Source organism: Chroicocephalus ridibundus, chromosome 4 (assembly GCF_963924245.1).
Source record: "Chroicocephalus ridibundus chromosome 4, bChrRid1.1, whole genome shotgun sequence".
NCBI classification, from domain to species: domain Eukaryota; kingdom Metazoa; phylum Chordata; class Aves; order Charadriiformes; family Laridae; genus Chroicocephalus; species Chroicocephalus ridibundus.
This window is the reverse complement of record NC_086287.1, coordinates 82,058,464-82,072,256: the sequence shown is the minus strand read 5'-3', so window position 1 is coordinate 82,072,256 and position 13,793 is coordinate 82,058,464. Positions and strand designations below refer to the sequence as shown.

General features: G+C 49.4%; 1 long non-coding RNA gene across 2 annotated transcripts; it reads right to left on the bottom strand.

The window, feature by feature from the left end:
* Window positions 1-588: 588 nt before the first annotated feature.
* Window positions 589-12,533, bottom strand: LOC134515469 (uncharacterized). 2 transcript variants are annotated; one of them, XR_010071020.1, is made up of 6 exons: window positions 12,341-12,533; window positions 10,503-10,676; window positions 4,306-4,415; window positions 3,980-4,134; window positions 2,218-2,512; window positions 589-1,775 (listed from the first exon to the last, which is right to left on the bottom strand). It is a non-coding gene; the product is annotated as an uncharacterized LOC134515469 (long non-coding RNA). The 2 variants fall into 2 exon arrangements; XR_010071019.1 differs by having other exon boundaries at window positions 2,218-4,134.
* Between the last annotated feature and the right edge of the window lie 1,260 nt (window positions 12,534-13,793).

Genomic DNA, 13,793 nt, shown 5'->3' with positions numbered 1-13,793 from the left:
ATTTAAAGCAACTCTGAGATGTTTTAAATGATGCTAAAGTCAAAATAAAACCCAGCAAGGGGATCCCTAATTGTAGAATCACGGAATGTGTTGGGTTGGAAGGGACCTCCAAAGGCCATCTAGTCCAACCCCCTGCAGTGAGCAGGGACATCTTCAACTAGATCAGGTTGCTCAGAGCCTCATCCAGCCTGGCCTTGAATGTCTCCAGGGATGGGGCCTCTGCCACCTCTCTGGGCAACCTGTGCCAGTGTCTCACCACCCTCAGTGTAAAGAACTTCTTCCTAATGTCTAATCTAAACCTGCCCTGCTGTAGTTTAAAACCAATGCCCATCGTCCTATCGCTACATGTCCTTGCAAACAGCCCCTCCCCAGCTTTCTTGTAGGCCCCCTTCAGGTACTGGAAGGCTGCTATAAGGTCTCCGCAGAGCCTTCTCTTCTCCAGGCTGAACAACCACAACTCTCTCAGCCTGTCTTCATAGAAGAGGTGCTCCAGCCCTTTGATCATCCTCGTGGCCCTCCTCTGGACCCCCTACAACAGGTCCACATCCTTCTTGTGCTGAGGGCTCTGGAGCTGGACGCAGTACTCCAGGTGGGGTCTCACGAGAACAGAGCAGAGGGGGAGAATCACCTCTCTGGATCTGCTGGCCACGGTTCTTTTGATGCAGCCCAGGATGCGATTGGCCTTCTGGGCTGCAGTGCACATTGTTGGTTCATGTTCAGCTTTTCATCCCCCAGTACCCCCAAGTCCTTTTCCGCAGGGCTGATCTCTATCACAACATCCCCCAGCCTGTATCGATAACGATTAATACTGATAATCAGCTCAAGATTTCCTTTCTTTGGGGATCTGCTGTAACATGCCCCGTGCCATCAGTGGGACTTCTGGAGGGGCAGTGGTGGCCAGCCAGCTGGACCACAGCGTGGGGCTCAGCCTGCTCCTGCCCCGCGCTTCTCCCCGGCCTCAGTGTTCATAGATCTTCTGTGCCTCCCAGGCTGCATACACGCCGATAATCAGATTGCACTTCTGCCTAGTAGTTTTTACTTGAAATATCATTGAGTTAGCTCTTGAGGGATTTGTGTCTGGTGACATATATATTGGTATTGAAGTCAGAGGTTACCTATTGCAAAGATCATCTTGATAGGATGATTATGAAAAAAGCCATGCTGGTTAGAAGACCCTCTAACTAGATTTGGTCTTCTTCCTTCAGCTTCACATTAGCGACTCCTGGTTTCTCTCTCAGTTTTAGTGATCCAATCTTTCTTCTTCTGAATTTCTCCCTTGGGAGCTTTCTACACAGACATTTTAATATATCACACTATTCTCTGCAGAAATCATTTGCTCAATAAAGAGACTGGATTATTTTTTTAATTGTAACATTAGCAGTGCTCAATAGGAGCGACGATGCCCGCACCTACGCCTGGCACAGGCTGGGAAGGGCTGGTCCTGGATCAAAGCCATCTTAGGAGGGAGTGAGTCAGTCCTTTCGCCTTCATGTTTCCACCACGCACAGCTGGGACCGGCTTTGGAGGGGACGACGTGGCTGCAGTGCTCAGCAGAAGAAGTTCCTCCACCATTTTGCTCCATGCAAACTCCAGCTGCACCTTCCGTATGTTTTAAGAACTCGTCGGCGACGGGATAGGCACTATAAAGCAAGCACCCCATCGAATATTAATCAGCACCATCAGTCGCTGAATTACCAGCTGACTGCCAAACGCAGGTTTATTTCTCAGTTTTAAGGCTTCTTGTCGCACAATGTCAAGTTGTCAGAAGACACCGTCTGCAGAACACAAAACAAGTACCAGTGCCACACGTCCTAATAATTCAGACAGCCTGCACAGCATCCTCTGCCCACACCACCTTCCCAGGCGGAGCGAGGGCAGCCCGCCCGAGCTGCTCCCCCAGCCATTTCCTGCTAGCTTTGCATGCTTGTTGCGTGCTGTTAAAAGGCTTTTCATTTCCTGACAATTTATAAATATGTATTGGGCCTGAAGGATGAGGGTAAAGCAACTGCTGTTTCTTTCTTTTTTTTTTTTTTTTTTTTTTTAAAGAAAATTAAACATGACAAACTTAGTTATTCATGCAAACCATCCGCCTGTTATCTCTGATTATGCAGGATCCAAATGGTGAAGCTGAGTGAATGAGTGCATTCATCAAAGTAAACTGTCAGAGGCAGGAACACCGGTTCCAACCTACCCCTACCTATTCTCTTTTGTACTTACGTTTCATCATCTTCAGCAGGCAGTGCAGTTGCTTGGTACCAAGAGCACCTATTTCACTACTATCTCTCTATTTCAAGGGGATTAATTATCCTCCAGAGAACGGAGAAGAAACCCTGCGTGTAGCGCTCTCGTGCTTTAAAACATCACTTCATCAGGATATTTTAAGCTCACAGGCCAGAACATATGGTATTTTGGGAACAGAAGCTGGAAGCCCAGCGCACGTGTGTTTCTTCGCACATCCAGTGCGGAAGGAGGTGAAGTGTTCCGTTAAGCCTCAGCATGCATGATCGTGTACCTATGTGTGGGAGAAATAGGCAGAAATAAGCTTCACACACCAAAAAGTGACAGATTTATTTTCACCCATCCACCAACCTGCCCCATAGCAACAGTGAAAACCCGGGATATGTAAGTGTGAGAAAACAAGAAAGATCGCATCATGCTGTCTGAAATCTGTGGCAAGTGCCACAGTTCGCTTTGTTTTAATCCAGAGAAGTTGCCTCAGACATCAGTTCTTATACCCAGGAACAGCTTTGATGTGTCTTCTGAGGAAGCTCCCTTTTCCCTGGCCTGGGGAGGATGCTCCCCAGCTGGGGGCCAGGTCCCTCCCGAGGCAGTGGTGGCCACCACGCCAGGGCTGTCCCCGCAGCCCCGGGATGCAGAGAGAGCACTGTTCCCCCTGCAGCCACACTGGCAGCCAGGGAAAACCCCACCACCGTCCCTCCGGGCACAGCCTTGCATCTCCTCTCCTGCAAATGGGGTGTCACACCAAAACACCCACCTCTGTGTCTTACCCCCCCGTAACCTGTCTGTTTGGCAGCGTGCTGGCTGCTTTCGCAGAAGGAGACTCAGGTGAAGATAAGATCATTTTAAGCGACACCTACTCACAGTGGCTGACAGGGTAAAGAGAGCGTGTAGGCAGTGCGTTGTGACGCTGCCTACCCCAACTGTGTGCCCGGCCATCTCTGCCTGAACGGCAGCAGCTCGCAGCAGGAACCAGGCTGCAGCACGTGCTGGTGTTGAGGGGCCCACATTACCCTGGGTGTGCACAGGTGACCCTCAGTAATGTTTTTTAATACCGGTTTTATTTACCTCAGAGTGCACATACACATGGGAAGGGCCAGTTACTGTTTAATGTGGCACGCACGGATCATCTGTGCAAGATTTGCAAGTTAATTAATTGGTTACAAGTCGTCTTTTCTTCTTCCACCAAAAACATTGTGTTGAACGGTACCTCCTGCCCAGATGATGCTCAGAAGACCGTGGAGGCCCCCCACCTCCATCACCCCTCACCACCCATCCCGCTCATGTTGGTGCAAGCCAAGGACCAGAATTTTAAGCTCTTGGTGGCACTGACGGCAGCCACCAGCCCTGCGGTGCTGTGCCATGCGAGGGAGTTCACGCTGCCCAGGGATCTTTAGGGTGGGCTGGAGAGCAAGGAGGACTTCTTGCAACTTGCAATCCCTTCTGTGGTACGGTACGATGCTTTAGCACCAGGAAAAAGCCACAGCACTCCCTGCACCGTGATTTACACTCTGGTTGAGTCAGTGTGACAGCAGGACTACTTAACGCTACCCTCCACCCCCACTGTTACAGAGTTATGACTTTAAATATATGTCGCCGAATATGAATCAAGAATTTCCTTTCCATTCAAATCCTCCTTCTGCCCTTCTTATCTGACTCATTTCCAAGCTGCCCACTGACCTTCATGCTAATTGATCATTACTAATAGATAAGGGTAATGCAGCTTTTGAACTGTACTTACCGCGTGCTCTATATTCCTTGATCGGCAAAGACTGCATTTTTTTGCCGGGACTAAGATCATCTGGAATTAAATCAGAAGCCAGCAGATGGTACTTTGAGAGGACCACCGCACGCCGGAGCGAGCTGCCATGCTGCTGCATGCATTACCTGAAACGACTGGAAAAACCCAGTTCCCCCAGAGGTGGGGATTCGCAGGAGGGTGGGTGAGGGGGGGACTCTTCTCTAACACCCCCACGTAGCGTGCTTGCTGTCACCGAGCCCTCTTACACCACTGCCACATCTCCCGGGAAGGTGCCTGGGGTCACTGCTTGGAGTGTAAGCGCTTACCAGTTGTGTTTCCCCGAAGGCTGGGTGCTTCACAGGTGCAAGCTCAGGAAGCCACACAGCATCCCGGGCATCCAGCGAGCTGAGCGATGGCTGCCTTTGGATACGGTGAACTGCAAGGAATTTAAGTGACTTGTCAGGAGTTATTGGGAGAGCCCGAGGCGCAGCTCAGAAGGCAGTTGCTGCCCGTAGCCTCCTCTGCAGCTATCAGATAATGCCAGCCCTCTGTGATGGGCTAATGCTGAAGAGCACATTTCATACACAAACGGATTATTACTGGAATCTTATAGATAAAGCCATTCATCTTCTGAGAACCTTGGGAGTCTGAGCAGTTAATACATATCACAGCAGAAAGATATATAAAGCTCGCAATACAAAGACGCAGTGAGAAGCGCGTATAGAAGCGTTGAAAGGGAGAGAAGAACTGGAGCAGAAAAGCAAATCTGCATGAGACACACAGTTCAGCAGATGCACATGCAAGCTGACCAAATAAACCAGAGCTTCAAGCACTTCCAGGTGAGGTCTTCTGAAGTATCACCATGAGCCAAAAACTTCAAACTCCAATTGCTCAGCCACCAATTTTCTTCAAAACGCCATCAGCGGTACAGCAACGATGAGCCCTCAGTATCAGATTTGCACGTGCGCGGGAGCAGCCGCAGGTGGAAGTAGGTGCTGGTGGCTCAGGACACCCAGCCCACATCACACCCGGGCGTTTGTACATCTGCCCCTTTACCCAGCCCCCGTGACAAAAATAAGGGCAGAAATCCTGGCGCCCCATTTTCACCAGCGCTTGTACCCTGGTGATGAGCACTCTAAGAACCCATTTCAGGCAGAATAGAAAATTAATGAGGGAATAAAAGAGGTTGAGTCACACATCTTACATCTCAAATATGCCTTGCACAAATCGGCCGTGATGAATTGTTGTATGAAGTCTGGGTAAGGCTCCTCGCTGGTCAGAATACAGATAAAGCATGCATGGGCGTCTCACATGTTAAACAGAGCTCGTTAAGCGAAAGATGCTGTTTATCCTTTTAATTCTGACCACACTCGGCATCTTATTTAGACCCTGTTTTTCCCCAGACTGGCAGGTGATATGATTGCATTGGCCCCGATACAATCAGAGCTCGCTCTCCGCTCGACAGCCCGGCAGCAGTGACCGGAGCTTTTGTGCCGCTGCAGCTGGGAGAGCCAAGAGCCCGTGCACGGAGATCCCACCCCATCACAACCACGCGGCCGGCATAAAAACAAAACCGGGCAACTTTCAGTCCATGAATATACATCTCATTCAGAGCAAAAAGGAGGCTCTCCAGCAGCGATGCCAAACACGCAGATTAATGACAAAGCTTTGCCTGTGAAAGTGGCCTTGCTGAGTCCAAACACGTTCTCCCGAGATGCCAGATTTTGTAAGTTAGCAAAAATGTTGAGCTGTCTGTTTGCTTTAAACAATTATATCAGCTCGGCAAGTAAAATATGTTCCCTCGCCTGACCTCCCCGTGTGCTAGGTAGGGCAGCATTTGGCTGTCTCTTGCTTTAACACAGACATCAGGGGACAGCTGGAGAGTTTCCTCGGGAAAAGCAGGGCACAGCCAGCGCCGGGAGAGGCAGAGGGACCAGAAGCACCAACGGGCTCTTGCAGCAACATGCTTTATCACCTGCTGCACCGCAGCGAAGCCCTAATACCCCAACTCAGGTGCAAGCCTTGGTCAGGTGTGGGTTTAAGTCTTAAGTGCCAAGTAAAAACCAACCTGTTTTGGGAAGGCATTCCTTTAAATAGAAGATGACTGGTGCCACACTTTATTTAAAATACAGCCCTAATGCAGACAAGATGAAGGAGGCTATCATTGCTGCTCCCACCTCTCTCCCCAAAAGGCGAGCTGTTGCAGAAAGAGAGATTAAATGATTTATCCCAGGTCACAGTAGAAGTTTGTGGCAGAACTGGGAATTGCAGAGGGTCCCCTGGGTGCCCGCCCAGTACATTAAGCACAAACTGAACCTTCTTCTCCACAGCAGCGGGTCAGAGGCCAGGTCAGGCAGCCTCCCAACTGGAACAGCCTGTCAGCGCCCGGCACTGGGCTGCCGAGCAGAAAAACGCTCGCTGTCAATAGCCAGGGCAGAGCAGCAATATTTATACCCCAGCTAATGGAGGCAAACACCCATCGCTTTCTTACGATTTACACCGAACACGCCGTGGCCAAGCCCAGCCGAGGGAGCCAGCCCAGAGCCAGCCTGCCAGGATACTTTCTCACGCGAGCAAGCGCTCGTTTGAATTTTTCCCCCATTCAGTAAAATGAATCACGCAAACGTAGTTTACCCTGGGGCTGATGCTTGATGTGCGACCACACGAGGCTCCCAGCCTGGAAGACGCACAGGAGCACTGCTCGGGCAAACCTGGGCTAGATGCCACCAGCCTTGAGTGAACTGCAGTGGAAATATAACTAGAGGGCAACCTAGTGCCAGAGCGAGCGCATACACATATCCCAAATATTTCATTGCCGTTATCTCCAGAGCCTATCTAGGCAGCCTTCTGGCATGCGGAAGATCAGGTTTGGGAAAGCCAGAAACGTAGTGGGGGTTATGCTGAAATGGTTGATTACAGCACAAGCTCATTTTGAACAAACAGAATAAAAAAAAAAAAAGAAGAAAAAAAAAGGATTCCTCAGTTTTGCGGCTGCATTGGAGGGACTGTGAGATGGCACATCTGGGAATGCCTGGGCCAGGCCGCTCCTGGACACACCGGTACCTCACACCGGGATCACTCAGCCTGCTCTGCAGGTCTCTGTTCACACAGGGCGGTCTGTCCTGGAGCAGGAACCTCCTCCACCTTTCAGCTGCTAATCCGCAAAAGTAGCTTCTCGGCATTCAACTGCATATAAAGCCAATAGCCATCTTGGCTCAAACACAGCGAAAAAACCTGTGCATGATAATACACAGTGGTTATAGAAGGTATTTCCCACGTTATAATCATGTGAAGAGGGAACATAACTGCGTAGCAAATCCAAAAGCTATTACACTTTTGTCTCTGATGTTTCCACTTTCAAGCTAGCAGCAGGTGAGAGGACAACACAGCTTGCTCTTTCCAATATTCAGATACAGTTTAGCATCAAAAAAATCTTTCAGAGTGATCACAGTCCAGGAGAACACATCTAATTCCCTCTAAAATAATTTGGAGCTTCACTGGGTAGAAAATTGCTATTTCTGCTCCAATGCCAGAGAATTCCATTTTTAATTATAGAAATTTCTGTTATGCACAATTATAATACTCTTTCATATTCTCCCTCACTCTTAGTTCAAACATACTATTAGCTTTTTAAACCACTGCTATGCACCGAGCAGACACAGGTCGCTCCTGCTGCAGAGGAATGCCGCCGTTCCTGCCTCTTGAATCAACTCAGACCGAGTAACACAGAATGAAGCATCTTTTTCGTGTGTTCCAGGACAAATTATCCCAACAATCAATGACAGTTGGGATGCAGCCTTCAGTCAGATGAAACTGGAACAGAAAAATGTTAAATATCTTCTCCAGAACACAGATATATGGACTAATAGTGCCTTGTGGAGACACGGTGCGCTGAGGACCAAATTCAGTGAGCAGGCTGAGAAATGAGAATCCACAGCAGAAGTCAGTGCAAAACAATAACCCTTTGGTACTGGCTGTGTTTGCAGGATCAGGAAATAAAGGGATAAACTCTTATGTCCCAAACCAATAAACACAAAATTATCTTTCCACAATAACTAATCTCCTGTAGAATTAATCAGCTGAACCAAAAAAAAAAAAATCAACCTGTTTCTGAGGAGATAGCTATTCAAGGGCAACAGTTGGAGATTCGCAGCTCAAATCTGTCCTGGTCGGGCGAAACGAGAAGACTCCAAACATGCAGGAGCTGGTCCAGACCCACATCCTGAGGATTAGTGTTTGTAAAGATACAAAGATGATAAATCAGCTGCTTTAACCCGTGGCTGCATTGAACAGATTGTCTCCATAAGTTTAGTTCCTGCTTTTTCAGTTCTGACTGGAATTCAGTACCTTTGCTGATCAGAATCGATAACTTTAATTGGTAGTTCAGAGTTAGGGGCAAGGCACATTGGCACTAATGAAAATTAGCTGCTTAAATTGCTGGCCACGCAGGGGAGAGGGCCAGGGAAGGTGGTGGGAGAGCAGAAGGCGGCTGCTGCTCTCTGCGCCCCATTCCTGGGGGCACGGCGGGATGGGATGGGGTGGGATGGGGTGGGAGCTGACGCAGACAGGCAGCAGCAGGAGGGTGAGCAGGCAGCTGGCTGTGCGTGCCCAGAGGGGCACGGGCCAAGCTGCTCCGTAAGCGTCGGGGCTTTAAACGCACCAAGCGGCTCTCTTGCTCCTCGAGGAGGAAACTTTTCCTCCATACAGATCAAATGCAGACCACGGCTCCGCGGGCAGGAGGGGAGGCCGTGCCTGCCTGCACCGGGGGAGCCTGGCAGCGAGCTCCCCGCTGCCGGGACACCCCCCCGTCACACCAGAGACCACCTTTGGTGTCTGCTCTAACGGCGGCCTCTGCTCACCCCATTGAAGAGGCTGTACACATCAAAACCCCCAGTATCTTCCAATTAAGCTCTTTTGGTATGGATCAAAATTAAAACACATTCACCGCGCAGGCACATTTGAAGCCCTCACTAGCCAGCAACTAAAGGGTCCAGGCTGGCCCGGTTTCCTTTGAAGCATGCCTGCTGGCTGTAGGGTTCTATAGCGCTCACTTGCAATTACAGCTCTTTTCAACTTCTCTCTCTCTCTCTTTTTTTTTTTTTTAATTTAAAGAGATTGAGAGGAATTAAAAAACCCTCATCAATCAGATTTATCAAATAAAACTGTAGAGGTAGGGCCAGCTGCAGCTACACATGTCAAACTCAGCTGCAGATATGAAAGGCTGTAATTCATAGTTAGGGTGCTCAGCTTTTTGAGGTTTTAGCAGTGAAGATAATCCCATTGCTATAGTCCTAAACCTACAGAGATGCCTGACTGAGCTAGGAGAGGGCACCCCAGGGTCGGTCCCTGTGTACGCGGGTCAGGACTCCAGGAAAATCAGGGAGAAAGATGTGTGTTTGTGCAGAATGAGACACACTCAGGGATGCAAAAGTATGGAGGTGCTTCATGATTTTCCTCACGACTATTTTAACCAAAAAATTGTAAAAACTAAGAAAAGAAGGGATAAGGAGCTTTCCCACCCCACCTGACCACACGGACAAGCCTCGCACGTGGGCTCTGCCCTGGCCTCTCCTGCATCCATGTTCCCACGGAGATGCTTTCCAACACAAAACATCGCAGCCTGCCTTTAGAAGAGGTCTTACAGTGCTGAGCAGCATCTTGTGCTGAAAGATAAGAGCCTGACATTCATTTTCCCTTCAGACCACCCCAGCAGCTGGGCCCTGCAGTGCGGCTGTGCTGTGGGGTGGCTCCCGGAGCCCTCCCGCACCCCCGAACCACCGCCCCGCTCCCCCAGGCCAGCGATGCTCCCCCCAGCACAGCGGTGGCGTGGGAGCATCCCTGCCCACACTCAGTCCGACGTCCTCCCTCCTGCGCTTCTGCACAGTTGAATGCAAAGCCGCTAATGCTGGAAAATACCAGTTGGCTGTGCTGAAACCAAAGTCTGTTGGGTTTTCCACCATCCAGCAGAAAGCCGTAGGGATGGTACAAGGTCCAGCAGATGAACGGGTCCAGAGGAGGGCCATAAAGATGATCCGAGGGCTGGAGCACCTCTCCTATGAGGACAGGCTGAGAGAGGTGGGGCTGTTCAGCCGGGAGAAGAGAAGGCTTCGAGGAGAGCTTAGAGCCCCTTCCAGTACCTAAAGGGGGCCTACAGGAAGGATGGGGAGGGACTCTTTATCAGGGAGTGGAGAGATAGGACAAGGGGTAACAGTTTTTAGCTGAAAGAGGGAAGATTTAGATTAGATATTAGGAAGAAATTCTTTACTGTCAGGATGGTGAGGCACTGGAACAGGTTGCCCAGAGAAGCTGTGGCTGCCCCATCCCTGGAGGTGTTCAAGGCCAGGCTGGACGGGGCTTTGAGCAGCCTGGTGTACTGGGAGGTGTCCCTGCCCATGGCAGGGGGGTTGGAACTAGATGATCTTTAAGGTCCCTTCCAACCCGAACCATTCTATGATTCTATGATCTTTGACCCCTCTCAGCCAAATCCTTTCTACCAGGGGCACAGGATCCCATACCGACTCACCCGGGTTCCCGGCAAATGCAGATGCTTCAGCATCGACCAACTTCTTTAGCAGAGGTTTCCAGACTGCACCTCACATGGCAAAGGTTTACAAAATCGAGCTGGTTTCTTAGGCTACTGCTGGGCCCTTGTGTCTTCCAACAGACTCCATCTGCTGGTTTTTCAGACAAGCAACTCCTGCAAGGACAAAATATATCGAGTTAAATAATATATACTTCATCTTCTGTTTCCCTCAGCAAAACGGTGCAATTTTGGAGATATTTTGTAAATTCAGATTTATGGTGATTATTTTTCATACTATGGCTACCACAGTGACCATAAGAGAATTTATTGAGGTAATAATGTATTTAAATAGCCAGTTTTCAAAAAATGGAACCATTGCAATGGATTAACGTTCAAACCATTAATATTCAAACATATTAAGTCACTTAAAGGATTTTTGTGTGTGTACACACATTTTGGGGTATATTCTCCTCATAATACGTGAAGAGAAGATATGCTTTACTGTTGACATTTAGCACATTTTCTTTATTGCTTTTCATTTCATTATGAGTAAAAGCGTTATTTGTCCATCCAGCCTTCCCTAGGACGAATGTCATTATTTCTCTTTGCAGAGGCAACCAAAAATTAAAGGAAATATTTTAGATGTCAACATTAAATGTCAAAAACCGATTTTAAGTAATTACTGATACCTTGGCACGTATGCATTTTATTCAGAAAATCCCTGTTAAAAATATTCTTCTGGGGATATTCAAATTTATTATGTAGAACAACACAGCATTAACGCGCGAGCTTCTATTTACTGCTTTGGTTCATAGCAACAAAGACACCAATGGGAAATCATTAAACAAATATGCGATTTTTGCAGCATAATAGGTCTATGTTTGGTATCATTTGAAAAAAAAAAAAAACCCAAACCAAAACAAAACTCACCGAGCTCAAACCAACAGAAAAAAATGCAATGATCAGGCAAAGTACAGCAACGCTATAAATGCTAACAGATTTCAGAAAGTGATTTTATGTTAATTCAAATGTTAATGCTGTCCGGGGCTGCTGAAAGGAGCGCGGGGCTGCGGGAGGAGATAGACGTTGCCGGCAGGGGAAAGCACAGGGAACACAAAGGGCCGCCTCTTGGGGTGGGTGGGGGAGTTTTATCAATTATATTTCCTTTAGAGCCCTAACAATAACATGTCAGTAATCTACGCATTCTGTACTTAATTGACGTTAATGATTTGGCCGGTTCCCGGTCGTCGCCGGCGAGCCTCCCCACGCCGTGAGAATCCCGGCCATCTTGTGTTCCTCCAGCCCCGCAGCGCAGCCCCAATTAAGTCAATGAGCGCGGGGGGCTGCTGAGCTGCTCCCGAGATCTTCACAGCCCCTCTTCCCAGCCAGGTCCCACCCGGACATCTTCCAGCCCACCCTCCGCATCCCTGAAGAAGCGCGCGACCCCCGGCCCAGCCCCGCACAAAGGGCTGCATTCATGCTCCCCCAGGGGAGATGAACACCCAGCACACGGGGCTGCCCCGGCCGCAGCGGGCAGAGGGAGGTGGAGGGGGTCCGGATGGTTCCCCTCGGACACTGACAGCTCGGGGAGAGCCAGGGATTTCTCTCATGCTCCTGAGCAACAGGTACCAGAACACCCACAGGCATCCCAAACCCGGCGTCCGCCCAGCCTGCAGCTGCCCTGGAGGCGATGCCCTGTCTGTAAGCACGCAGCAAAGTCCGATACGCAGTGATAAACGGTGAATTGATGCCTCTCAAAACTACTCCCCACCTGGGTTGCTCTGGTATCTCTACCCTTGGTGCCAGCCAGCAACGTGTCCCAAACTCCCGTGATTTACCTTCTCCAGAGCTGAACCTTTCCGTTACGTCATTCCCAGGAAGCGGGGCTTCTGTCCAGGCTGGCTGCCGGGGAGCAAAGTCCGCTCGGCAGCAGGAGGATCCAAACCCACTGCAGCTGCCAGCACGGCCCCAGCCCTGTTGCCACCGGCAGGCAGCCCTTGGAAACCGCAGGAGAAACCCGTAGTCTTACCACAGTTCAAGAGCACACGCGAGTTACAGCAACAACAAAACCAGGGTGCTCTGGGCTGACACGCAATGGCTTCTTGGTGCCTTCAACCAATGCATTTCTTGCACCATCCCAGTGTGACGGGACGTAGAGAAGTCAAGCAAATGTCTCCATGAGCACCAGACTAACAGAGCTGCTCTTATGCATGGCGTTTCTTCCCTCCTTGGAGCTACTCTTAGCCTCTACCCAGACCCCTTGAATAGCAGATGTACATCACGGCTGCCAGTGCTGCACCCCAGACTCCTTCCCCTCTTCCCTCTTGCTTCCCACTTTTCATCCTGCCAGCACGGAGACTCTGCTGCCACTCATCCAGGGATCTGGCCAAGCACAGAGCACGGTGGCCGAGCTTGTGCGTCTCCTTCACACGGAGGAACAACAGCCCATCTGACTCCTTTTTCTTCTTACCTATATTAACAGAAGTCAGTTCTTCTTGAAGCTGTCCAACAAAGGAAGCCAACAGACAGGGAAGGGGGTAAAAAAAAACAAAATCAAACCAAAAAACCCATATAAACACACCACATCCCCCCATGAATCCACCTTTGATAGGAAATCAGGCTAAAAAAATAAAAAATTGGCACACTGTCACTGCAAGAAAATACCATGCTCTGTTAGGAGGTCTGAGGACCAGCCATCCTGCAGGAGCACCCCTCCCGCTCCCAGGAGAGCCGGGTGGCCCAGGCAGCGAAACATTCAACAAACCGTTCTGCTGCCACTTCTCGGGGGAAAACATTTGCTTAAAAACAGTCAGATGAATTTGGAGTGATCTATAGGGCACTTTGTTATGTTAATGACTGTTACCAACTGTCTCTTCTTTATATTAAAGTGTTGACTCATTGTCAGTCGGGGCGAGACAAGACAGCTTGCTTGTGCCTTGCAGTCCTTTTGCACTCACCCAAACTACTCATGTGAAGACACTTTAATATGAAGGCACATTGTCTGTGGCCATTATTAATCTCCTGACTGAAGCCCAGAATACTAATAAAACCACGCAGGATCAGCTAACCTTTCCTCGGCGCGTTCTTCATTCTGCAAGTTTTTGGCCAAAATTAAAACATTTTTCTTTGGTCTTGAGAGCCTGCGGCTGACAACCAGACTTCCCAAACCAAGATGTAAAAAGGGTTTTACTTGCCCTCTACTGTGCCCAAATACCACCATCATCATCATCCTGGCATAGGTAAGGGGGGTGCCTCCTGCGAGCCCAGAAACATCAGCTTTATGAACATCAG